At 50.0% G+C, this 24844-nt stretch overlaps 1 protein-coding gene and 2 long non-coding RNA genes across 3 annotated transcripts in view; 2 read left to right on the top strand and 1 right to left on the bottom strand.

Annotated features, from left to right (window-relative positions):
* The window catches only part of ATP1A1 (ATPase Na+/K+ transporting subunit alpha 1), a 179126-nt gene that overhangs the window by 109818 nt on the left and 44464 nt on the right, over window positions 1–24844 (top strand). The window lies entirely within an intron of this gene.
* LOC137469336 (uncharacterized) lies at window positions 2748–6380 on the bottom strand. Its single transcript, XR_010996449.1, has 3 exons — window positions 4945–6380; window positions 3917–4015; window positions 2748–2846 (listed from the first exon to the last, which is right to left on the bottom strand). It is a non-coding gene; the product is annotated as an uncharacterized lncRNA (long non-coding RNA).
* LOC137469335 (uncharacterized) lies at window positions 6340–7204 on the top strand. The gene is made up of 2 exons (XR_010996448.1): window positions 6340–6430; window positions 6676–7204. It is a non-coding gene; the product is annotated as an uncharacterized lncRNA (long non-coding RNA).

The following is a 24844-nucleotide window of genomic DNA, read 5'->3' as shown; positions in this document are numbered from 1 at the left end:
CCTTCCTGGGCAGAAGCCAGGGGGGATCATGTCTGTACCCCTGGGCAGAGTTTGTTCTCACAGTCAGGTAGTGCTGAGCAGTGCTTCAGACATGGGCACCTTGTTATAAATGTTCCTAAAAAGTTTCTCACGCAGTTTCATTTCATTTGAAGGTGCACAGGTTTGGGATTTTTGTTCTCACCTCTTCTGATCCAAGCCTAAATTTTTCTCTGCATTATCTATGTCAGCATGACTGAGCAGACCTTCCCTGGGCAGCAAATGTGCCCATTGCTCCATGCCTGCTCCGTGTCCCTCCTTGGCCCTAGTTTGGGCCAAGAACATTATGAAGCTGGTGGTGGGTGGTGCTTGTCTGTGACTGTGCTGCACTGTTACGTTCCTCAAGCCAACACCAAAAGTTGTCCATTTTCATTTCTTTTTTTTTTTTTTTCCTTTTAAATGAATGCACTAGATTTATTGAGTAATGGAAACTTTCCATTCCAAATGACTCAAGTCACACTGGGAACTGAAATATTTAAATATTTCTCATCAGCCCTTTACACAGCTACACAGCTCCCTCATGTTCCTTCTCTCTGGAAGGGCTTTTAAACCCACAGATTAACTGAGACCACTCACTGCCCCCTGCTTCACCAGACCACGGTGCAGACTCCAGGCTGCTGAGCACAGCAGCCCCCCTTGCTGGGATGGAGGTGCCCTCAGGCAGCATGGGGTCCAGATGTAGCCAGGCACTTTGGATGCAGTTGCTAGTCCTAAAGCCAGACTTTCAGCCTGTGAAGACTGCATGTGCCTCCTTAACAGTGCTGGCAATCAGATCCACTGGGTCCAAATTCCTTCCCACCTGCTGAGATACCAGCTCAGGAAGGCAGTGGGTGCTGTGAAGGAAAGTCCAGGCATATGGGTAGCTGGTGGGGGGGGATGGGGGTGCCCTTTAATTGCTTAGCATGATGCTTCTACCCTCCTGCTCTGATGTGGGGCACCTCATGGCTCCCCTGGTCACACACAGCAGCCCAAGAAAGTCAGGATGATGCTGTGTGGAAACTGTAAGCAGTACCTTGGATCTGCTTTGAGCTTCATGCATCTCAAAAAGCTCATCTCTAAATGAAGTTATTTCAGAGTAGAGGAAAAGTACTCACACTTCATACCACACATGGTCTTACTTAGGCAGAGTAGTTATCATGCAAATACTACTTGCATCCAAATTAATTGCTGGTCGAGGGCATGCCCTGTGTGCAAGTCAGCGTTTCCCTGGGTTATGTGATTTTTCAAGACAGTGCTTCCTGGGACAGGCAGCCAGGGCACAAAGAGCATTGGGCTGTTGGTGTGACTCCCTGCTGGCACTCAGTGCAGCTTGGCTCAGCCCTTGGGACAGCACCTGTGCCCTGTCAGCACTCCCCCTCCCTGCCACCATCCCCAAACCTGCAGCAGCCCCTGGGTGTAGCTGGAAAGGGGTGGTCCCAGCAGGGATACCTCTCCTCCTGCACACCCTCGCAGTGCAGCAGCCAGTCTGCCTGGTGTGTAAGGGGATGAGGTGTGGGAAATAGGATGCCAAGGGGGCCTGGGCCCTCCATGTGCCTCCCAGACAAAAAAGTCACAGTAAAAATCATGCTCCCTTGCTCTGGAGAGGATCTCTTGTGAACATGATGGCATGCCCTGGTACATTTCTTCTGTCCCACAAGGCAGATTTCCAGTACCTAAAGGGGACCTACGGGAAAGAGGAAGAGAACTATTTGCAAGGGCACATAGTGATAGTACAAGAGGCAACAGCTTTGAAGTGAAACAGGGTAGGTTGAGATTAGATATTAGGAAGAAAATCTTTACTCTTATGGTGGTGGGGCACTGGAACAGGTTGCCCAGAAAAATTGTGGATGCCCCATCCCTGGAAATGCTCAAGGCTGGACGGGGTTTTGAGCAAACTGGTCTAGTGGAGGGTGTCCCTGGCTGTGGCAGGGAGCTTGGAACAAGATGACCTTCAGGGTGCCTTTCAGCCTGAACCATTCTATGATACCATGTGTCCCCATGTCATGGACAGGTGCTTTTGGCTGCAGCCCTGAGGACTACAGAGGATAATCATGGCCCATTGCAGCCAGCAGGCTGAGGATGGTCCTGCAGCTGAGCCGGATGGGGGGAGCCCAAAGTGCTTGGCCTTGTCCTGGTGTGACCAGATGACTCATGTCACCCTGGTTTTCTGAAGAATAACAGGCAGCATCGGGCAGCCAGGGTGAGGCTGGATCATTGTGGGCAGAGCAGCTGCATGCAAAGTGCAGCAGGACATCTCGGGTCCCTTGGCAGCAGGAGCGCCGCTGCAGTCAAATCCCTCCGGCCGTGGGCTGGCTGGGAGCAGGAGCAGGGGCTGGAGCTGTGCCGCAGCAGGAGCAGCATCGGAGCAGTGTGCTGCCTGTTGCAGCGTGGCTGGAGACTTGGCTCTGCCCGAGAGGTTAAAACAATCCTTCCCTGCCCTTTGGGGGGTTGGATTTCCACTGTGAGAAACGTCGGCTTGGACAGGAGATTTCTGACCGAAGTGCTGCTTTGCCGCAGTTCACAGGCAATGGAGACAGCAAGTCATGGTGATTTATTTCCTAGCCCCCCTTCCGAGCCCAGGCTCTGTGTATGCCATTTGCTGACTTCCCCTTACTCTGCACCCAGACCTTCTGCATCCTGCTGGGTTTTTATTTGCGTTGTGTACAGGGCAGCATTTAAATCTGGGTCATTTCTCTCTTGATAGTTAAAAAAGACGAAACAACCCTAATCTCTTCAATTTCAGCTGTTTAGTACATCAAACTGGTATCAACCATCACAGTTATTTGTAAATCACTTCTAGGGTTTTCATAATAAATATTACCTCTCAAAGCCTGAAAGAGAGGATGAGAGGACCCTGCTCTTCATCTTAAATGTAATAGAAACCTTGATTTTTCTGCATGGGTGGCTGCACTGGGCAGCACTGAAGAACACCCACAGTTACTAGTTTTTCCAGTAAAGCTCCATATTTTCATTTAAAAATAATAAAGTAACTTTCCAGGCCTGGGCTGTGTGTGGGGGAAGTGTGAAAAATGAGCCTACAAGCCTCACATTTTTCATACTAAGCAGCAAATAAACCCCCTACAGATTAATTTTAAAATAAAATCTCTCCTTTTTTTTAATCCACCTTCATGACACTTCAAAACTTCACATATGGGGTGTTTTTATTAGTTATTTTTCTCCTTCCCGCCTCCACCCCGCCCCGAAATCTGGGGAGCTGGCAATAAAAAAGCAGCCATTAATCCACCCATCAAGTGGTTCTGAAAATGTGACCTGTGGCCATGTAGCTGAGATGGATGGTGGTGCCTGGCTGGCTGTGTACATAGCCAGGGAGGAGCCTTCTATATTTAAAAGGCTCATATGGTGGTCAGAGCAGAAAACAAGACAAGTGAGTCTGTTAATTAGGAATAGAAAGTCTCAGTCCCTGCAGCTCTGGTACACATCACACTTTCCTCTAGCCCTTGACTTCATCTCCACCCGGGTTATTCCACCTTTCTTGTTTGTCTTATATTTGATAATGAGGTCGTGGAGCAAAGGCTTCTTTGTTGCAGCAGAGCAGAGTAGTCAGCTGCAATGGCCTTTTCTACTCCTCAAGTTGCCTAAAGAATTACTCAGTGCTTGATTCCTGATTCACATGTACGGAGAGCTAAGAACAGTGTCCTGAAAGCTCTGGTCAGCTCCTCTGTCCCTAAGGGCAGCTTCCCAGGGGATCTCATCCACTAATTTTTTAAACAGATAGAAGTTCACTCTGCTCCCCACAAGACCCATGTTCCTCAAGATCATGGACTCATCCAGGGCCTGGCTGCTACAGTCCAGACAGCTTCCACTTAACTTCTCTGATGAGCTCATCAGTACATGTGAGCACCAAGTCCAGCAACACTTCTTTGGCAGGTTTGTCCAATACCTGAACCAGTAGGTTGTCCTCTAGGCAGTCCAGGAGTCTCCTGGATTGCTGTCAGCCAGCTGTACTGCTTTCCCAGCAGACATCTGGAGGGTTGAAAGCCTCCATTTGAATGAAAACATGTAGTTGTGAGGCTTCTGCTGCTGAAGCAAGAAGCCTTATCAATCAGTCAAGTACCTGGAGCAGACCCCACCCACAAGCTGTTCTTTGGTGGTCCCATCCTCGATTTTCATCCACAAGTTCTCAACCTGTCTGTGGCTGTTTCTCAGAGGCAATTCTCCACAATCCGTCCATTCCTTAACCTAGAGCACAACAACCCTCCCTCCTTCCCATCCTGTCTCTTCTGGAAAACTTGTAGCCCTCAACTGTAGTGGTCCAATCATGCTACTCATCCCACCGTGTTTCTGGGAGAGCAGTTAGATAATAGTTTTCTAATTGCACCATGGTTTCCAGCTCCTCTTGCTTGATTCCCATGCTGTGTGCATTGGTGTAGAGACACTTCAGCTGGGCTGTCACCCTCCTTACCTTTTGGGAAGAACCCTGTCTAACTCCTTTGGGATGATTGACAGGTGTTTCCCTGCTGCTTCCTAAAGTATTGGTGTTTCATAGCTCCTCTCTGATAAACGAATTTTGTGATTTGTGGCTCCATGTGAGACTTTTTAAAAGAGTCATATTAAAATTGGGACAGCATGTGTTGCTGTGTTGTGCTTGGCCTGCTATTCAAAGCAGAGAGTGCTCGAGGTCTCAGGAACCCGGTTTCCACAAATCCAGCCTAATTTTGGCAAATTCTAGATGCTTGGAAACAACGGTCAGCTTTTATATGCCCTTAATCACATGTAAGTGTGCACTGGTGAGACAGGGAAGGCCTGTTTTGGGCTCATCAAGAAAAAGCAAAGGCTGGATTGTGAATATTCTCAGAGAACAGTGTGGGAGCGAGTACCTCTCCATCATAGGCTCACTGTAATAGTCCAAAATGCTGCAAAGGACTACTAAACCCAGTCATTCCCTGGGGTAATAATGGTCTGTGCCACACTCACTCCAGCTGCTTGGGTTTGCTCCACAGCTGAGAAACCATTCTGTGGCAATCAGGTGGTTTCCCATTAGAGGTCCATTACATTTAATATAATCCATCCACAAAGCTCTCTGCTTCACCTGCAGCCTTAAGAGATCTCCTTAATAATTCAGTGACTTTAGATACACACAGTAACAATTTGGCTCCTTTCAGTGGGGATTTTACCTCCCAAGCAGCAAGAAGAGGTCTCTCAATGTGCTAATGCTGCCCTTTTCCCTCCGGAATTGGCTTTCCTCAGCAGATACTGGCAGCAGAAATGCAGCTTTCCCTTGGTGCTGGAGAGCTGCCATGCCCATCTGCCTTCCTGGAAAAGCCAATTTTAGCAAAGCTGTAGCCCCCCAAAATTGCTATCCTGCTGTGATTGCTGGTGGAATCCAACGTGGGACATCCCAGGGCTTCCCAACAACAGCTGATGTTGGGCTTGGTACGGCTGGTGGTGCTGAGCTGATTTATCAGCTGTTGTTCCCTCCGTCCCACAGCTGCTCCTGGCTGTGCCAGGGCCTGGAGTGAAAGAGCCTGTTGTTCCCCATAAGGGGTACAGTCTTGCCAGGTATATCATGTCCCCATTAAGGGAGAGCTGCTTATCTCCAAACCTGCTGTGGCGATTGCAGTGTTCCCTTTGTTACATCTCCACTACAAAGCAGCCAGGGACAGAGCCTGGACACAGGGAGCATGGGGCTGCACACAGCCCCACTGCTTCCCTGCAGCTGGCCAAGGACTGAGAGACCTGCACACCCCCCCCCACCAGCCTGCTGCCCTGAAACATGGTCATCTGAGGAAATCTAATTAGATAGCAAGGAACAAGCGGAAGGCAGGGGGAGTTAAATGGGTAGTTGAAGGAAAGAAAAGTAATGAGATTTATTGGGTTTTTTTAGCTTTCTCCCATGGGCAGTGAAGATGTCCCCTCCTGCTGCTGCACCTGAGAGCGCTGGCAGCTGCAGGCATTCCTCGTTAGACCTTTAGCTGTGGCTACACTGATTTTTTAAAAATTTCTCTTAAATTAACTGTTATCCACATGCCCTGTCCCAGCAGAAGGAAGCCAAGAGAATGAGAGGGACTAGAGTTGTCTCTGCCCAAGGACTCATAGCTCTTCTTTGCAAGGTAACTTGGAGTTAGACCACCTGGCCCAGAAAACATTGCACCCCTATGTCAGGGACATCCACCTGCAGTCCCCATTTTCATTTCAATTACGGTTTTGGAGGGGAGTCTCTTTGTCAAGAGCATTCCTGGGAGCTCTCTTCTGCAGATGGGGTTTGCTCTTGGTGTGGTGGCCAGGCCTCGCTGAGCTGGGTGGTGGGGACGGAGCCTGGGCTTGCTGGCTGGGTGATGTGGCTCTGGTGGCTGTGACATCATAGAGGATGTCTTACAGTGGGAAAATTCACCAGGGACATCAGTAGGCAGCCCCAGCTCCACCACAGCTGCACTCATGTAGGACTTAGGTGTTGGTGAGTGCTCGTGCAGGGAGAAGGCTGGGCTGGATGGACAACAGGGCAGATGCCAGCGGGTTCTGAAACAGAGAGAGCGCTGAGCCCCTCAGGATAGGGCACTACTGCCCTTGTGTCTGGGGGCAAAGAGGCTCAGGGCTCCCAGAGATGGCCTAGAGAGGCTTTGGGAATGTTCTGAGTGCCCCCAGCTCCCTACTCTCTCCCACGCAGACCTGATGAGCCCCCTTTCTTCCCTCCTCCTCCAGGCCATGGCTGCAGCAAATACTCTCCTCCTAGCTTTGATGGCCAGGGAGATCATCCAGCCTGGCCAGAAGAAGTGTCACCACATCAGCAGAGCTACGGCCAAACAGATGCTGGAGCGTGAGGTGTATCTGCACCAGAAGTTGATTAATTTGCTGCAGGAGATTGAGAATAGCAAGATTGCAGAGGAAGGCCGGTTCTTTTCTGGGTGGCTGTTTTGGACTGCTGCAATTGCCCTGGTCCTACTTGCTGTCATCTGCTGGCTGGCCAGGCAAAAAAGGAAGCGTCAGGCGTCTCCTCAATCGATTAGAGTCTTCTGTCCTGATCTCCCAGAAGAGATTGATGAGATTGAAATTGGATTAAGTGTTTATGACCACAATCGCACAAGGCACAACAACTTGACCTTGACCAGATCTTAAGTTAGTCCAGGCTGTCTGGATGGCATCCCTTGCTTCCATTGTGTCAACTGCTTCATTAAGATTTCTTTGGTTCCATATAGGACTAAAGGAGTCATATTAAAATTTGGGAAAGCAAGCACTACTTGTGTTGGTTTTGGCCTGGTATTCAAAGCAGGACTTGTGCTGGTAACTTCTGCTGCAGTAGTTTTCCATTGAGGCTGGGTATTTTCCAGAAAGTGAGACAGAAATGTTGACAGCTTCCAGGACCCCCCCTAGTCATCAGCTGGTACAGCTGACTCATCTTGTGCCTGCCTCTGTGCCTCTTCCTGTCTCCCCACCCCTGCATCTATCTCCCTGCACATGTGTACACTGCTGGCATTGCCGGTGCTCCAGGGTGGCTCTGACCACTTGTGTGGCACGTGCCATGCAAGAAGCAAGAGCCAACGTGCTCCATCCCTCCTCAAAGCTATGTCTCCAGAAGCCTTGCCAGTCCCTCCTTTTCCAGGGTTTCTCACCTGACCTCTCTGCTTCTTGTAATTTGGCTCATCGGGGTCCTCTGCACTCTTCAAAGACCACAGCAGCCACAGTTCCCCTGCCCTTTGCAAACTCTTTTGGAAAGTCTCAACATACCCTTGCTGCAGCATCCTCCCCCCACACCACCATACCTGTGGGCACAGCACAGAAGCTGTGGCAGTTCATCTAGTATGTGATGTGGTTGCCAGTGTGTAGGGAACAAACTTTTAAGCAAGGCTCTGAGCAGGTATTTCCAAGCTATGTCATGCAGGGCCAGCTGCCCTTTCTCTGAGGGAGAGGTGCCATGTTACTCCCTAACAGCCTTAATTGCACAACCTGCATTTTTCTGAAATTGGAGGATTTTTGTCTTTTCCAACTGCCTTGCAGCCCTCCCCTTTTGCCTGAGCTCTGATGCGCATCTGTGCCCCCCACCCTTGACCCCCATTAGCCCAAGAGGCAGCTGCCTTGGTTCATACTCGTTCTTTCTTGTCTTGGAGGGTGAAGGAGAGCTTCTCTTCACCTCCAGCTTGGTGGCTTGCAGGCACTAGGTCGTTGTCATAGTGAGCAGGCTTATCTGAGGATCTTTTCCATGAGAGCAATGCAAAGGCAACAAGAAGCTGGGTTGTCCCCTAGGCCTTTTCCAATAGCCCTTTCACTCCCCTTCACTTCCCCGTCCCTCCTCCTCTTCCCTGTCCTTTGTCTTGGCTCTGAGCCGGTGCAATTCCAGCCAACTTGGGTGCACGGGGCTTGGATGCACGTGCCTGTCCTGTTTACCAGGATAAAAAGGGCCAGTGGAGGGAGATGCAAGCAGAGACACGGGCAGGCGCTGGAAGGCGGACACAGAAAGAGGCACACGAGCGTAACTGAGCAGAAAAACACAGATGGATGTGGATGTGCAGGCAGCTCCGGGCAACCTGAGCCTTTACTGAGAGCAAGGCACGCAGACAGGGCTGCACGTGCAGGCAGGCACATGGGGAAGGGACACTGGCACACGCCGAGGAGGAGACAGATGAGCAGACAAGCAGAGAAATACCAGGACAGGAGGAGCTGCAGAGGCCTGTGGTGAGGGGAAGCAGCAGGAGCTGCTGTGCAGGGTGTGTGCCCTGGCGTGTGCCACAGCCCCTCTTCCCAGGAGAAGGGGTGAGCAGCTGGATGAGTCTGGCCTTCTCTCTCCTCTCTCCCTCTGGCTGGATCCAGACCTTAGACATCAGCTGCTTTCAGTGCTGGGACCCCACCCGGAGCAGTTGCCCTCATTTATACACAGTTTCCTGCCCTTGGCTGCCTCACAGACTTGTAGGGAAAATTACAGTGAAGGAAGTTTCTTGAATGTTGAATGCTGACCTGCACAAGGCCAAACTCAACAGCCCAGAAATGTGGGCTCATTAATGCCACTGTGCATAATGAGCAGAGAAAGTAAAATCCTTTCTCAGTCAGGAAATTTTGAGACTGTCTCCTGGCTGGAATACTTGCTTGGCAGCTCCAGCTGCTTGCTATAGACTTGACATGAATAATCCTTTTCCTCTTGGCTCCTTGATCTCCTTGACCTGTCTCCCCTCTCTCCACCAAGGAGAACAATGAAGTCCCAGTCTTCAACAAGACTATTTATGGAGCCCCCTTGAAGCAGGGGCTCCAGACCACGTGAGAGGTCCAAGGGGGGCTGCCCAGAGGTGCCCTGCCCAGAGCCTGCCTCACACACCTTGCTGCTCTGGCACTGCAGATGGGAAACCAAATCCCCGTCACTCTCTCTGAGCCACCAGAGTCTGCTGCAGGTCACTTCCTGGAGACAATGGCTTTATTCCTTGGACCACTGGACAGCTTTTGGCACAGGAGCCAAATCAGTGAATGGAAATCTCCTCCCTGCGAGCTGCAGTGACATCCTGCTATTGTTGGCATCCCTTGGCAGGTTTGTTCAGCTGCTTTGTACCAGTTGACATCTCCGGGCTTTCATCAGTGCATCAGCATCACCCTAAGGCACATGAGCTTCCTGACCTAGTGCCCAAGGAAAACCCTCTTCTTCTGTTTACGGTCAGGATGCGAAAGTAAAGGAAGCTGAAATGCTACTCGGGAATCCACTCCAGGCTTTAATCACCACTGTCACTGCTAGAAGACGTGGGGAATGTTGAAAAATAATCACTATGCTGTGTAATAGGATGCAGATGTTCAGGTTGTGATCTGTGCAGACACTATGACCTCCTGGCTACTGGAAGACAAGCCCTAATCAAAACTCTGGAACTAAAAAAATTTTTTCTTGCAAACTTCCAAGAAATCTGGAAGACCTCTGTGTGTGATCAGTAGATGTACAATGGCTCTGAACACAACTTCGGTTAGGCCTCTCTGCTGACAGCACAAGAGAGCAGAATAGGGCAGACAGGGTTAACTGTGTCTGGAGCTGGTTTGGAAAGACCCTTGCTGGACAAGAAAATTAAAATCACGAGTGTCTTGGAAGCTGTAGGGTATTAAGGTACATACACATGTGTATGCATACAATAGGCATGCACTCACACCTCCCTGGGGAGGACTGTGGGCTGATGAAGTCCTTTCCTTTCTGTTCCTGGCTGGCCACGTTTGGCTCATGCTGCTCTTTCCCACACAGGAGCAGGCTGTCTGGGAGTTGCCAGGGCAGTTTTGGGAAGAGCAGAGGAAGTAAACTGCCTTCTCTTGTGGAGCATCACAGTCCCATCATGGCCCTGGGAGGCAAAATTGTGCAGACTTCCTTCAGCTGTCATGATGAATTTTCCTAGAGCCACAAGAGTGCTAGAATGGGAGAAGAGGTCCCACTGCAGCCAGTTGTGCCATCCATCCCAGTCTCCTTCTCCCCTCTCCTCCATCCCTCAGCACACCCAGAGGCATCTATGCTGGGGACTGCTGAGCCACTGTAGGCATCAATGCTCTCAGAAGAGGAAAAGGAGGAAGAGAGGAGGGGATTAGAACTGCATCTTCCTGCGGTACCCAGGTTCCCAGAAATGAGCTCTGCACTGGCCAAAAATATCAGCCAAGCAGCATAGACGCTCTCCCTTCCACACACACCTCATTGGTGCAGACAGTTATGGCAAATCCCAAAATAGCAGAGTTAGATAAATACAGAGAAAAGAGTTTACAAATTTCCGAGATGGTGACAAACAGCAGTGCTCGCTAAGGAGGGGAGCTCTTTTTAACTCAAGGGCTTTTTCTTCCTGAAGATCCTTTCCCCACATAGAATAAAAAATAAGATACTTTTCAAGCAAAATGCCCTATAACTTGAAGACTGACTGATAGGAAGTGATACTGGGAGCTGCACTGAAGCAGAGAGGAAGTTTTCGGCAAATACATGCCTGCAAGACAGAGAGTAGCCTGAGCCTCAGGTTTACTTTTCACAGCTCCAGTGCTTTCTGCCTGCTTAAAGACTGAGAGAGTAGCTATTTAGGAATCATGTAGGAAAATAAGTATGTAACTGGATCTGGGAACCAAGCTGCCTGATTTTTCACACAGCTCTGCTGAATGCTTCCTGCATTGCCTAACTTCAGTGTACTTGCATGGATACAGATCATGGTACCAATTTCTTTCAAGTCAGTGAAGCACACATTCACCTGCCATTTAAAGGCATCAGCTCATAGAAAACCTTCCCACACTGCAAATGACCTACTTTAAATCAGAATTTTTGATCATAACTGCTCCTCATGCCATACCTGTTGAGGATAAGGAGAACATACGGCCCTATGTTGCTTGCTGGGGATGCACCATCTTCTGCCAGCGCTCCCAGAAGGCACAGGGGTGCTGCTGAGGTTGGGGTGAGAGGTGAAATGGACTGGACACCATCCTCATTTTACTGTCAAATAGGCACCATGAGAGGATGGTGCCTATATGAACACCCCAGCAGAGGAACCGACGCTTCTTCCTGAGCTCCTGCACTTCCCGTAGCGGGGGCACTGGGACAGCAGCTGCTGCAACGGGTAGAGGGCAGCCCAGGGGATGCTCGTCCGGCTGAGCTGCAGCTGGGCTTTCAAACCAGACTGGGAGCACTGGGAGTAACGGAGACCCTGCCGGTGCCCCTTTGTGAAAGGAGTATTGTTATTCCACGGAAATGACCTTTGGAGTCCAAATGTCTTTATTTAAAATGAAACAAGACCAACCCTAACTGCTCTTTGGGCAAAAACAAATTAGCTGTTATTGCTGCACAGCTTTAAATACACTGTGGTGATCTTCCACACTTCTCTGTGCCTGCCTGGTCAGTGAATACACGGTGCTGCCTTAACTCCCAGCTCCTGGCGCTCCCAGCTCCCACGCAGGTGAGAATGACAGGAAAACCTGCAGCTCTCCTCCCATGACTCGTATTTAATTTCGCCTCGGTGAAAAGATCTTAAAATGACCAGAAAAAGAGGAAAGCAGTTGGGTTGGCTTAAAACTGTTGATCAGGAAGCAAAAACCACTGCAAGTCTGAAGTATATTATTTTATATTTTAAAAAAACCACTGTTGGTTCACCAGGGCTCTCCTCTTTCTTCTGTCCCTGCCAGGAATTGATGGCTTTTTTCAAGTATCTCCCTTTGCTGTCACTTCAGCAGAAGTTTGCAGGAGCTCTGCTTCATCTGCCTCTTGGCTGGGTGGTGAAAATGAGCCGTAAAAAGCAAATCTGGAAATCAGTTCCTCTGGCTGCATGACTAGTTTGTTTTCTTTTAAAAGCACCAAACTCTTTTCTTGGACCTTTATGTCCAGAGGGAGCAAAGCGCAAAGAGTTCCCCAGCCAAGTTTTCGGTAGCAAAAATGATGTGTACTCATATTCTTCCTCCAACTCCCTCCTCTTTTACAGCCCCAGCCAAACGTGGCTTGTGCTAAAAGTTTGTGACCCTTGCATGGTAGTTTCTGAGCCTTTTCAAGCCAAACCCAGAGACTGTTTCCAAACAAACTTAAATTTTCCATTGGGAGCTAGATAATCACAGTGCAGAGGAGGACACTAAAACCAGAGCTTGTGCTCTGGATTTGCATATTTCCATAGCATCCTTCATCCAGGAAAATTCCAGAAGCCTACTGAAGGGTGCTAGCTGTGAGGGGGTCAAGTAACCTGCTTGCCTGGAGGACACTGGTATTTGATCAGCTGGTTTAGGAGGCAGGAGGGGGCTGCCCAGGGTAGCCAGGAGAGGAGGGCTGACCCAGGGAAGGGGGCCTGGTATGACCGTGCCACCGCAGTGCAAGCACCAAGCAACCCAGACATCTCATGCCAGCGCTGGGGAGCAAAGCCCCTGCACCTTGGAGCCACAGGTACTGCCAGTGTCTGCCCTTGGGGCTTCTGCCCCCTCAGGGTGCCAGTCAAAGGGGAGGGGCACAGAGCAGGCAGGAACTTTCTGCCCCAGCCCCTGCACGACCTTGCATCCATGGCGGGAGACTTCTCAGCCTGGGCAGACATGCTGTCTCCTCTCTCTAATTGCAGCCTTGTGCCTGTCCCAGAGTGGGAGCTGGCTCCTTCCCCTCCATCGCATTGTCTCTTCCCACAGCCCAGCTCCCACGGGGCTCACGGCTTTTCCTCTCCGGCTTGCAGCCCAGCTCTGTCTCACTGGCTCTGTCTTGCCCCTCACATCTCAGCGTCATCTGCTCTCCCTTCCCCCTCCTATTCATTCAGATTTTCCTTTTTTTTAGCCACCACCTTACTCTGCTCCCTTGTATCGTCTTTTGCACAGAAGTCCAAAAGCAGTGGGGCTGCACTGTGGAGACACAAAGGTGGGCTGCCTGCTTCAGAGGCTTCCATCCATCCCCTTCACCTTGTTGTCTGTGCTGCTGGGCTGCAGAGGTCCTGGCTGTGCCTGCATCCTGGTGGGGATGAGAGGGCCCAGAGCCCAGCTGGACAATGGCAGCACTGTGCTGGAGAAAGCAGCTCTGTCTGGCTGCCACCGTGGTCTGCATCCGCTGAGCACAGGGCAGGGGAAGGGTGTCCCTCCGTGCCCCTGCATGCCCCTCACTGGACAAAATCAGAGAGAAGATGGAGGGACTCATGTCTGAGAGCAGCATCACCCCACTCCCCTATGCAGTGTGTGAAGGCTGATGCAGGGACTAGGGTGGCTCTGCTTCCACCAGGCACTGGCTGGGTCACACAGAGCTTGGACATTTGCTTTGCTGCAGACTCCCAGGGGAACCTTGGATAGGTCCCTTGGGCCACACTGGTGCTTTGTGATCCCTGCAGGGCATGGAGCCTGCCTGGGTCAGCTGCACAGCTGGGTCCCTGCACCTCCACACTGTAGGTGTGGGCTGGGAGCCCAGGTATGGAGCCACACCGGTGCCCCCAGCCCCAGACCAGCACTGCACACAGGGCCATGAGATGCACCAGCTCTGGGGTCTCTGAGGCAGCCCCATGCTGTGTGGGTTGGGAAGACCCACAGACTCTCCCTGTGTCCCTTGCCCAGGTGGCACTGCGGGGCACAGTAGCACAGCTCTGCTTATGGGGGCCATCAGACAGACCTTCTTCAGATCCTGGATGTGCTTCTGGCATCACTGCTGGGCTGCTGTAAAAAGTGACTTTGTCATTCCTGTCCATCAGCAGCACCTCTCAAAGCAATGAGTTACCAAAAAGGAGTGATTGCAGCATCAAAATAATATAGCTGTGGTGGCACACAACACCCCTAAAGAGGGCAGAGAGCTCCAGCTGCAAGCCAGAGAGGACAGCTTCCAGTCACAATGTGGTGGAAGTAGGGGCTAGCTGCTTACTGCTTACCAGTGCACTGCCTGCCAGCATCAGTGGGGAAGAAATCACAGCTTACTTCCTTCTGAGCTCTCTCTAAAGTGTAGTTTGTGCTGAGACAGATGCAACCTTGAACAGAGACTTTCCCATCAGAGCTATAAACCTCCTTTGAACCCTGGCTTGGAAAACACATATTTCTGTTTCTTCCTCTAAGGTTATCACCATTAAAAGGACCAGAAAGGGCTCTGCAAGCCCATGGCAAGAATGAAGGGCCTGTTAGGGTTTCCTTCCGTGCCACAATTCCTTCCATGCACATTTGTGCACATACGTGCCATGGGCAATATCTCTATTGGAAAGCATCCCTGCAATACATCTTTTAGCTCTTAGAGAAAGAGCACGTTTCCTTTGCTTCAGTTCCATGAATTAAAACTTCAGTTTAATGAATTGAACTTCCTGCTTCTGCCCTGCAGGGATTAGAAGATCAGGCTGGGAGTTAAGGACCAGGAGGGAGTTGGGGGTCCTGGGTGTTCCATCCTATCCATGGGGGCTGTGGTGGAGCCATTCCCTTGCAGCCACAGGTAGATGGGGAAGCTCTCTCATGCAGGCTGAGCACGGCACATACTGGGACATCCCCAGGCCACTCCTTCCTTTGGCCTCATCAAAATGGGTCCAAATCCAGCTGGCTTCCCAGCAGCAGAGCTAGGAAAGGCCCAAGCAAGTGCCAGGCTGCAAGCCAGTCACTTTGTGGTGAGGACACCTGAAAAGCTTGGTTCCTCAGCTCCTCTGTCTGGGACAAAAGCCCTCAAACAATAGTCTGGCTTCCCAGCAGCCGGTGACCCAAAGGATGCCGTGCGCTGAGGTCGCCAAGCCCACAAGGATTAATGACAGCTAGAGGAAACCGCTCTCCGGACGCCTTGCCGTGGGACTTGGCAATACAATAGCCAGAAGGAGCATTTTTCTCAGGGCCTAGGTAAATAATCCCCTTCCATGGGAGCTGTATAGATTCCCATAAAGCTGAATAATAGAAGCAGTTCCCAGGCTTATGGTTAACAATAATTTTTTCCAGGCCACATAATTATTATTATTTTGGGAGTCAGGAACCTGGGAGAGAATGCACAGACAGTATTTCCCCAATAAGCTCACAGTGAGCAATTTGATTTCACTTAGAAAGACATAGCTGTGGAACAGTACCCCTTGACCCCCAGGAAAGGAGCACAGTGCCCTCATGCTTGTGGACCCACTGCCCGTGCATTAGCCAGGACTCAGAGCTGAGAGCACATGACAGAAACCACATCTCCACAGCTCATGAATTTGTCTCTGGGTCTTGGATGCCACAAAAATGCTTTGGAAATTGCTGCAGGGCAGAGTGAAGAAGAGAGAGAAGAAGGAATGTGCTTAATCAGGCAGGGGAAAGCAAGACAGCTTCTTTCAAGGGTTAGAAAGGAGCAGGATGCAAGACCTTCTGCAGACAAAATCCAGATATTTTGTGTGCCTCATGCAGGCGAATGCAACAAGACATTGGTGGGCATTTGTTCACAGCTGAACTGGCAGCACTGGGAGCCAGGTCTCTCTGGCTGAGGGTGGGAGGGCAGCTCCACAGAGCTGGCAACTTGGGGGCTTTCAGCAGGAAGAAAAGGAGGAGAGGAGTACCAGCAACTCCAGCACAGGTAGGTGGTACAGAGCACTGGTGAGATCCCACTTCTTGGTTAATTCCAAATTAATTTGCATGGCTGGAGAAAAACATGCTGTGGGCAAAATCCTGCCTTTACAGGTTGGAGCAGCTGCCCCGGCAGCAGGGGTGGGATCAGCATCAGATTTCACCTGAGGAGACAGGACAGCTCAAGCCTGTACAGTCCCACCACACAGCACAGCACATGCCAGTGCAAGGAAACAGGATCCATGCCCTGCTGCTCACACGTGCCAGAGCCAGTCTGGCTCAGCCAAACCCTGCCCTTGGGAGCAGCAGGGCCCGGCTGGTGGAGGAGCCAGGCATGGCGTGGCATGGCATGGCATGGCATGACACACTTTCCAGGGCAACAGGTGGCAGGCTGTACCCTGTGGGGGTTCCCAGCACCTTCCCAGCTCTGCCTCCAGAGCCTCCTGTGTTTGCATGCTCCATGGTAGCATTGGGAGAGAGAAGACAAGATACAACTCAGTGAACATGTGGCTGACTTGATGGCTTTCAACACAAAAAGGTGATACTTGAAACATGTTTACAAGGGTGAACAGCATTTGCACAAGCCTCCTGTCTATTGGCTTTTCAGATTCAGACTGCTGCTTTTCCCAGCAGCATCTTCACCTTGTTGTCCAGATCTGTCCACCTTTCATGGCAGAGATGGTCTGGGAGAACAACAGCAAGGAAGGAGACAGTCACTGGAGTGGGGGTTGGAACTAGGTGATCTTTAAGGTCCCTTCCAATCCAAACCATTCTACAATTCTATGACATGTATATCTCCTCTCTCCCAGTTTCCTCATGGGACATGGTTTTCACCTCAGCAACTGGAGCCTCCCACTTGTATCTCCTTTCTCGTGCCCCTGCTAGAAGGGTTTTACCTCCTGCATATTGCATAACTGCTTTCCAGTGCCAGCACCAATTTTGTCTGCTCAGGTTACAGGAGGTTTGCAAGAGCCATTTGAAATACAGAAGCAGCAATTAAAGGGCCCAGGCCGCAGCTCCAGAGGGTCTACATGGCCAGCTAAATGTGGAGAGTGGTATGTGCTGGGCTTGCAGAGGAACTCATGTTCTTGGAGAGTTAAAGGAAGACCAGGAAAGGGTACTTTTAGCAGGTTTGAGGTGCAGGCAACCAAGGCAGTGGCTTGCCTGAGGCTACAGGGTGTACACACAGCCTCCTCCCTGACATTCAGAAGAATGTCCTAACTTTGGGACCCTGCTTTTGGCTGCTATCTGGTTTCAAGGCATTTCATGGTACCTATGGTTCTCAGAGACATGCTATGGAATGAAGAAATGTTGGCTTTTTTGTTTCCAGGTCTGAGTAAAGGGTCCTCTAGCTTCAAAACTTTTCTTGCAAGCAAGCACATGATTTCTCTGAGGCTTTGGGAGCTGCAATTCCCTCAGCCACTGCAGTTCTGCCAGTGAATGGAAACCCATGTCCAGGGGTCTACCTTGTACTCATTGCCAGTCAAATGCATAAAAATAAATACCTTTTCCCTGTATTCAGTTCTAGGACAGCTCAGTTGTCATGGGCGCTGAGGGTGAGATTGTGGTTTAAAAGAGAATCTTCTCTACGTAGATCTTCTCCAGGGACTTTCCTGGCACTGTGCCCTCTGTAAACCTTTTTCTGCAACCCGTGACGTTGTCATGGAAATGGGCAACTGAAGTTGCCAGACTGTTGGTGTGGAGCACGGATAACCTCTGTCCTCTGGCTCTCCTGCTGCCTGCGGATGGATAGAGGCAGGTGGTGCAGGAGACATGCCAGTAGGGAAGGGTGAAGCAGATTTCCTGAGGGACATGTGGTGTCCCTGAGCCCAACACTGCATGCTTTGCCTTGGGGAGGTAGGGTGCAGCCCAGAGGGTGGCAGAACAACCCTTGCCCATGCCAGGTCCTTTGCAGGACAAGACTTGCCTGGACCACTCGCTCCTTGGACCTTCAGCTGAGCCAGCCAGGAGAGGGGCTGTGTTGGACTGGGTGGCAAGGGCCAGGTTTCTCATGGGGAGGGAGATGCCAATGAGATTCATCTTCTGCCAGAGGTGGTTTGGAGGTGGTGGTGCAGGAAGCCAGCACCATCTCTACAGTTTGAGCTTTGAGGTCAATACTTCACCAGGACACTCGGCCTCTCTGAGCAGCCAGAGGCTGCTCCCAGCAGCTCAGATGACAAAGATATTCTTGTCACCTTCAATTGCTGTCGTATTTGAGCCATTGCATCTGTTGAAAATATGCTGTGGGGAGAGCTGAGGTGCTTTCAAATATGTCTCATCAGGACCAGACTGTGAGTGATGTAATTCCTTGGTACCCTGTCAAAGCACTAGCACAAGCATCAGCTCAGCACCCTGAGAGGCAATGGTGATTGGAGGCTGGAAAGAAAGTGAGACAGGGAGGGAAAAGACAGAGAAGGAGGTGAGTGTAAGGATGGAGACTATATCCCAGACCTTGCTTTTGTCTTTTCAAAAATGCTCCCCTGCTGTAGCACTTACAGTGAGAGAACCCATTTATATTTTGTTTCTGTTCTGTTTCTCTCTTCAGGGTTGATAGAAAAAAATTTAAAAAAAAAAAAAAAAAAAAAAAAAAAGCCAGCAGATGCAATGGAAAAATGAAGTGAGAACAGCAATCCTCCCAGGTCACCCTCTTTTTCCTTTCCACTGTGCTTGCCAAGCACAACCCATTTCAGTCTCTGCTGACAATGCTCCGTGCTGCAATATGGTGTGTTCCAGCCCTCCGGGGCATGAACTGAAAGAGAAACTCCTGGCAGCCCCCAGGAAGTGCAGCACGGAGGAACTCATATAACTTCCACAAGGTTCCTACCCTGCCACAGAAGCTGTGCAGTGTCACTGTCCTGACATGTGTGTCAGGGAACTTTGTCAGGGTTGCAAGCAGCCTAGGAAGACACCATGTCCCGTGTCTGAGCAAAGGCCCGGCTGCTTCCCTGAGTTCGTGAGAAATGGCAGCGCAGCCTGTGATGAGGTTGTTGACAAGCCCCAGGGGGGTTATAGACCAGTCTGTCACTGTTAATCAAAAAGACTTTTTTTTCCTCTCTGCCTGAGCACAACTCCCTTTACACTGAACTGCTTGTTTTTAGGTCTGTCCCAAAGAACATCTCCGAAATACAAAATGCTCCCTGGGAGCGTAATCCAAGGCAGAGTCCCAGGCAATACCATGTTCAGATGCCCGATCCCTTCCACTTGGTTTTGAAGAGCCTAACTCTGAATTCTCTTCAGCAAAGTGCCCTTTGACCTGTGGCCTGCAGACCCTCTATCCTGAAAGGTAATTAAGGAGAGCAAGCCTTTTGCTGGCCACTTTAAATTCACTCTATGGGGCTTGCATCTGCAAAGGGAGAAAATCATGGGAAGATCTATAATCAGAGAAGTTGAAAGCCACCAGTCCAAAAAACTGGAAGCACTTACAGGAGAGTTTGCTGTGCTGGCTGTGGTTTATCTTTTTGTTCCCACAGGAGAAGTTCTGCCTGCATTTAGAAAGCACTGCAGGACCTGGTTCCTCTCACAGTCCTCCCTTAAGCATTGACTACGGAATAAATAGAGGATGTTTTCCTTCCCTGAATATCTATTTCCTTCCTAAATAAACCATGGGTGAGTCTGTTTGGTTTTTTGAGTTTTTGTTTTGTTGTTGTTGTTGTTGGGTTTTTAAATGGAAGAAACTCAAACCAATAGGGATCTTACAAAGCTTTTAATAGCTGTATTTGGTTCCTCAATACCATGAGGAATGGGGAAATCACTGAACATAGAATAACACCTTGGGATCAGCTAACTCAGGCTCCTCTCCAAGGTAGGATTAACTAGACCTAGCCCATGCCTGACAAATGCTCTTTGACAAGTATTTAACAGCTCTACAACCCTCCAGCCTACTCAGGAAGTGATTCACTCACCTTATTATTTAGAGAATGCTAATAGTATTGATGTGGGTCTTCTTAGTGTGTTTAAGGCACATAAGTTTGGTTTTTCCCCAGTGGGAAAAGAGAACAGGTTCTTTTTTTCCCCCTTTGCCTTTTGCAGTGACATTTCACCTGATTGAAGCCTGTTGCAGTGGCTCCTCACAGTCACCTCCAGGCTGGATGGAAACATAGCCCATGCTTCCTCACTTCCCACCACAGTCAGAGTGGGAGAGGCAGCTGAGCAAACCTTTGTGCAATTCTTTCACTGTCTGTGATGGTGGTGATACAGAGGGAGTGGATAAAACCAGAACTGGTCAAATGCCATCAATGCTCTCTACTCACAGAGCTCAGCTGAGAGCAGTTCACATGCATCAGCATTGAGGTGCCTTCTTCAAACCATCCAAAGGCCTGAACCTGTGATTCTGCAAAACTGCCCTCATCCTCATGAGTCACTGGACAAAGCTGGAGCTGCTGGATTTGGACTCTCTTACCTGGTTTGAACCCTCTGCTGATATGAACCCTGGGATCTCTTCTGCTCTGACTCTTAACCTCTTACACCACTGAGCTTCCAGGAAGGCTTGGACTGAGACCCAAACACCCATTCTGCATGGGCACGTTCAGAGACAGGTTTTTGCAAGCCAGTCTTTGCTTCACCCATGGACAATTTTCATTTGGATGCTTTTCCTCCAGCCCCGTCTGTTGTTGTGGCCTCACAGATACAGCTCATGGCTTGTTCTTGCCTCCTACTCCTTGGCCTGCCAAAGTCCCATTGCAATTACCACAGCCCTGCAGCAGCCAGGTACAGTATTCCCCTTGTGATACTGGAAAATAAATCCTTTTCATTCACAGAGAACTAGAACTGCATTTAACTGTTTTCTGAGTTAGCACCACCCTTGAAGCTAATGAAATGTCAGGATTTGGTCCATGATTTCTGCAAGGCTGTGATGAGGCCAAACTCTGTTTATGACAGAACATTGTTCCATATCTAACCTATTGCGCAGGCACACTTCCTATCTTTAGTGTTATTGTCTAACCCTCTTACACCCAGGTCACCCCAACAATATGGCAGTGGAGTGCAATATTGTCTTGCTGTATTCAGCAAGACAAATTCAGACAAAATCATGTTTGCAGGTAACATTGCAATAGCTCTCCTTAGAGCTGAAGCCTGGGGCATTTTTAGGTGCTGGGGAGGTTCTGCCTGTGGAAGGCTCTCCAAAGCCAGTATGAGGACCCTGCTTTGAGGCTTTTGCTGGGATGCAGTTGTCATTGCACAGGAGAACTTTGTGATTCACCCCAGTGAATGTGCTCACAGAGGCTTTTGGGAGCAGCTGAGCAGTTTTCACAACCACAGCAAATGTGTGCTGCGGACCGGGGTGCACTTCATGTTGGTGGCTGGGTGCCATCTCCCAGTTGCAGTTTTTGGTTGTTCACTGATGTGGGGGCCACGCCACGTCCTCACCAACCAGCACAGCAGTGCCTCTGGCAGCTTGGTATTACTGTGCTCAGCACTGAATGGCTTCACCTCCATCCCCAGAGCAACTTGTGTCACTGACCTTGGAGATGTGATCAAGTCAACCCCACTCAGGATGCATGCAAAGGAAACATCCTCAAAACCATAAATATCTCATATATCCCTTCTGTTGAGGGCATAATTCAGAATTCCTGCCCTGAGATGGAAGTTTTCCAGAAGTGATCTGTGCAAAGGGTCTGTGGAAACACTTGTGAAGGGCTTGCTTTCTACATGGGGTGCAAAAAGTATGAGTCTTTTTTTGACTCTTATGAGTCACACCTCTGTTGCAGAAATGCAGATGCTGCTACAAACTCTCCTGATGTACACAGACCAAATGCTGCCTGTGTTGTTAGATTCCCAGATCCAAATGAGGAATTTTGAAGCTCCTGGCAGAATTTATTCTGAATTCATATTCTAAAAGAGCAGAAACTGCTCATGCATTCCCTTATTCCAGAAAAGGCTGAGAAACTCTTGGATGGTGACCTAGCCTTTAAGGTGCTGCTTTTGTTCAAAGGGTTTCTTACACTAAAAGTTTGGTGCTTGCTTAGCTGCTTTGAGCAGCATGAAAATGTTGAATTATGTAGATGTCAGAAAACCATAATGAGGATTGCCCACTTGGGAAATTTTAGGGACGTGACTTCTGTGACTGTGTGAATTATGTGGTGTAGCTAAACAGATGACAGATATGACCACCTATGACATGTCACTCCTTAGCTAATACCGGGCAAATATTGCTTGTTGTGGCCAATACGCTGTTTTGATGTCTCTGGCCTGCATCAACTGTAGCTTCCTCAGACTGCAATCAATTCCCAAGATTGCACAAAGGTTATGGACTGCCTCCAAACTTCCAGTTTGAGACCACTGCTGTGTGCAGGGGTATAGTAATAGCTACACTATATAATTACATCTGATCGCATTCACATGAGGGACTTCAGGACCTTCGCCACATCTGCTACCACTTAGGGCTGTGCAAAAGCAGGATCTTTGGCTTACTGAGCTGTGTTGGCAAGCCCCTGCTTGTTGTACATGGAGGAGCTGAAATAAACTACAACTGGTAGCTGCTGTAAACCCCTCATGTTTTGCTGTACAACGTAGCAGTGAGCTACATTGAGACGGAGTTTCTTTATACCGACTTTGTGAGAGAGTGGCCAGCCAAGAGAATTTTGAAGCTGGCAGCCTGTGATCAGTCTGCATAAAGGAAGGACAAGGGTTTGGGGGTCTGAAGGGCAGTAAGGCCCAAAGAAACTGCATCCCACAAATCCAAGCAGTGGTCAGATCCATGCAGTGATGACAGCAAAGCCTAACAACTCTTTGTACCCTGCCTGGTCCTCCCTGCCTATGGACACCTTGCTAGCTTCACTACCTGCTGGGAGAATCAGGCTCCCAGCAAAGAGAATGGAGACAGTCCTCTATCACCCTGCCCAGTCCCACATCACTTAGCCTGACCAGCCCCATCAGGATCCCAATAGCTCTGGAGATGGGCAAGACAGAAACACTAAAATTCTACTAAAGTAGAAATGTCAGACATCTCTTTTTCTTTTGCTGCAGCAAACAAGTAAGAATCCAGTCTTTATCATCTGCTTATGCAAGAGGGATGATGAGGACAGGCCAAAGCTGGGAGGCTGAGCAGCCCAGGTGTAATGGAGATGCATGTTATGCTAACACAGAGCCCTGCACACAGGGTGCCATTTGTTGAGCCGCTCTTTGGCCGGGCTCCTGCAACTCAACCAGTCACACAACAACCTCTCACTCCCATTAATGCCAGATTGGGTTCCTACTGCCGCTCCCCTGCTGCTTTTAATTATGTGGCCACCAGCCAAGGACTGCTGGGGAAAACCCTACCCCTCAGTTTGGGTGTCAGCTGATCCTAACTAAAACATATGGCTCTTGGAGGGGGGAGAGGGCATAAAGGAAAACAACAGAAATGGGAACAATTCACAGGATAAAGAGGATGAAGGTCAAAGGTTAAAAGTGCAAGAATAGGGAGCCAGGAGGGGACACGGAGCAGAACACCACCATTTCTGCCCACCTCTCCCTACAAGCATACAAAGTGCAGGGAAAGAAATAGCCACTGTGGTCTCCTCTCTTCATCCACCTTCTCCTGGGGCTGCAGGTGGTCAGTCTGACCAGGGCAAAGAGGAGGTTGCCAAGATCTTGTGGCATAGTGGGCCTGGAGGTGGAGAAGGTGCTGGCGCAAAGGCAGTGAGAAAAACACACAGCCCTTGGGGAAGATGGGAGAGGCACTGGGGTATGCAAGATGTACGTGTGCCAGGTTCTGTCTCATGCTGCAGAAGGGATTTGTGTCCAGGAACCCCATAAACCATGCTGTGACTGTGCCTGTGCCTGCTGCTTCTGCAGGGTGTGGAGTTGGCCCATGGAACTATCAGTTCCAGTGGTGTCCTTCAACATCTTCTGAGGGTGTTGGAAAAAGGAAGCGAGTGGGGACTAATCACTTGTAGCTCACAAATCACTTGTAGTTCAGAAAAGCACCAATTTTGGTGACACCTGCCAGGACCATTCTCTGGAGAACTTGGGTCTCTCTGCCACTTGCACAGAAGATGTGGAAGATGTACAGTGGGGACTGATCAAGGGCATCCCCCCTCTGCCCCTTGGTGGTTGCAGGAGACCTGGCTGCTCTGAGCTGGAAAGAAATCAGTAGCAGAGACAGTTCTGGGCACCCCGGTGTCCCGGGATAGCACAGAGCGTAGGCATAGGGACACACATGGCTGGTGCTCTGAGCTGCACTGATGTGGGCAGGGGAGGCTGCCGTGGAGGTCTCCACATGCCCCAGGTTTGCTCTTCAGCACATGCTGGGAGCAGCACCTCCCAGCCCCCCTCTCAGCAGGCCCCTTGCCTCACTGCACAGAGAGGCAGTGGTCTCTGGCAATTCTGAAATCCCAGTCTGGCAAGGCCAGCCCAGAGGCAGTTGCTGTACTGGGATATAGCACCAGTACTGGGTGATATTTTCAGGGGCAATGACAGCTGTGTTCCCAGGCATTCAGACACAAGGTCAGTCTGACCTTGGTACTCCTTCCTATTGCCCAGCCCCAGGCAGTTCCCCACACAGGCCGTCTGAATTGCTTACCAACCTCCAAAGAATCTAAAAAATCCCTAACAAGTCCCTAAAAATCTCCACTGTCTGCACACAGGGTCTTGGGAAGGAGGCAGGCCACCCGAATGACAGGACAGTGGTGGACTGACCACGACTGGCTGCCAGATGCCCACTCACCCACTCTCATTGCCCCCACCTCAATAGGTCAGGGGGAGAAAAAAATCCCCTTGTGGTCAAGATCATTACAATTCAACAAGAAAAGCAAAAGCTGCACATGGAAGCAAAGCAAAACAAGAAATTCATTCACCACTTCCCTTTGGGAGGCAGATGCACTAAACAGGCTGCTGTGAAGTTACCTTCCTAACTCCATTCCTGTCAGACCCAGCACAGACAGTAGACATGTCTTGTGTATATTGTGTACATACTTGCAAGTGCTCACCTTTTTATTTTTATTTTTCACATTCCTGCCATCTCACTTGGACCTGAGTCTGT

This window comes from Anomalospiza imberbis, chromosome 2 (assembly GCF_031753505.1).
Source record: "Anomalospiza imberbis isolate Cuckoo-Finch-1a 21T00152 chromosome 2, ASM3175350v1, whole genome shotgun sequence".
Lineage (NCBI taxonomy): Eukaryota > Metazoa > Chordata > Aves > Passeriformes > Viduidae > Anomalospiza > Anomalospiza imberbis.
This window is presented reverse-complemented; position numbering and strand designations above follow the sequence as displayed.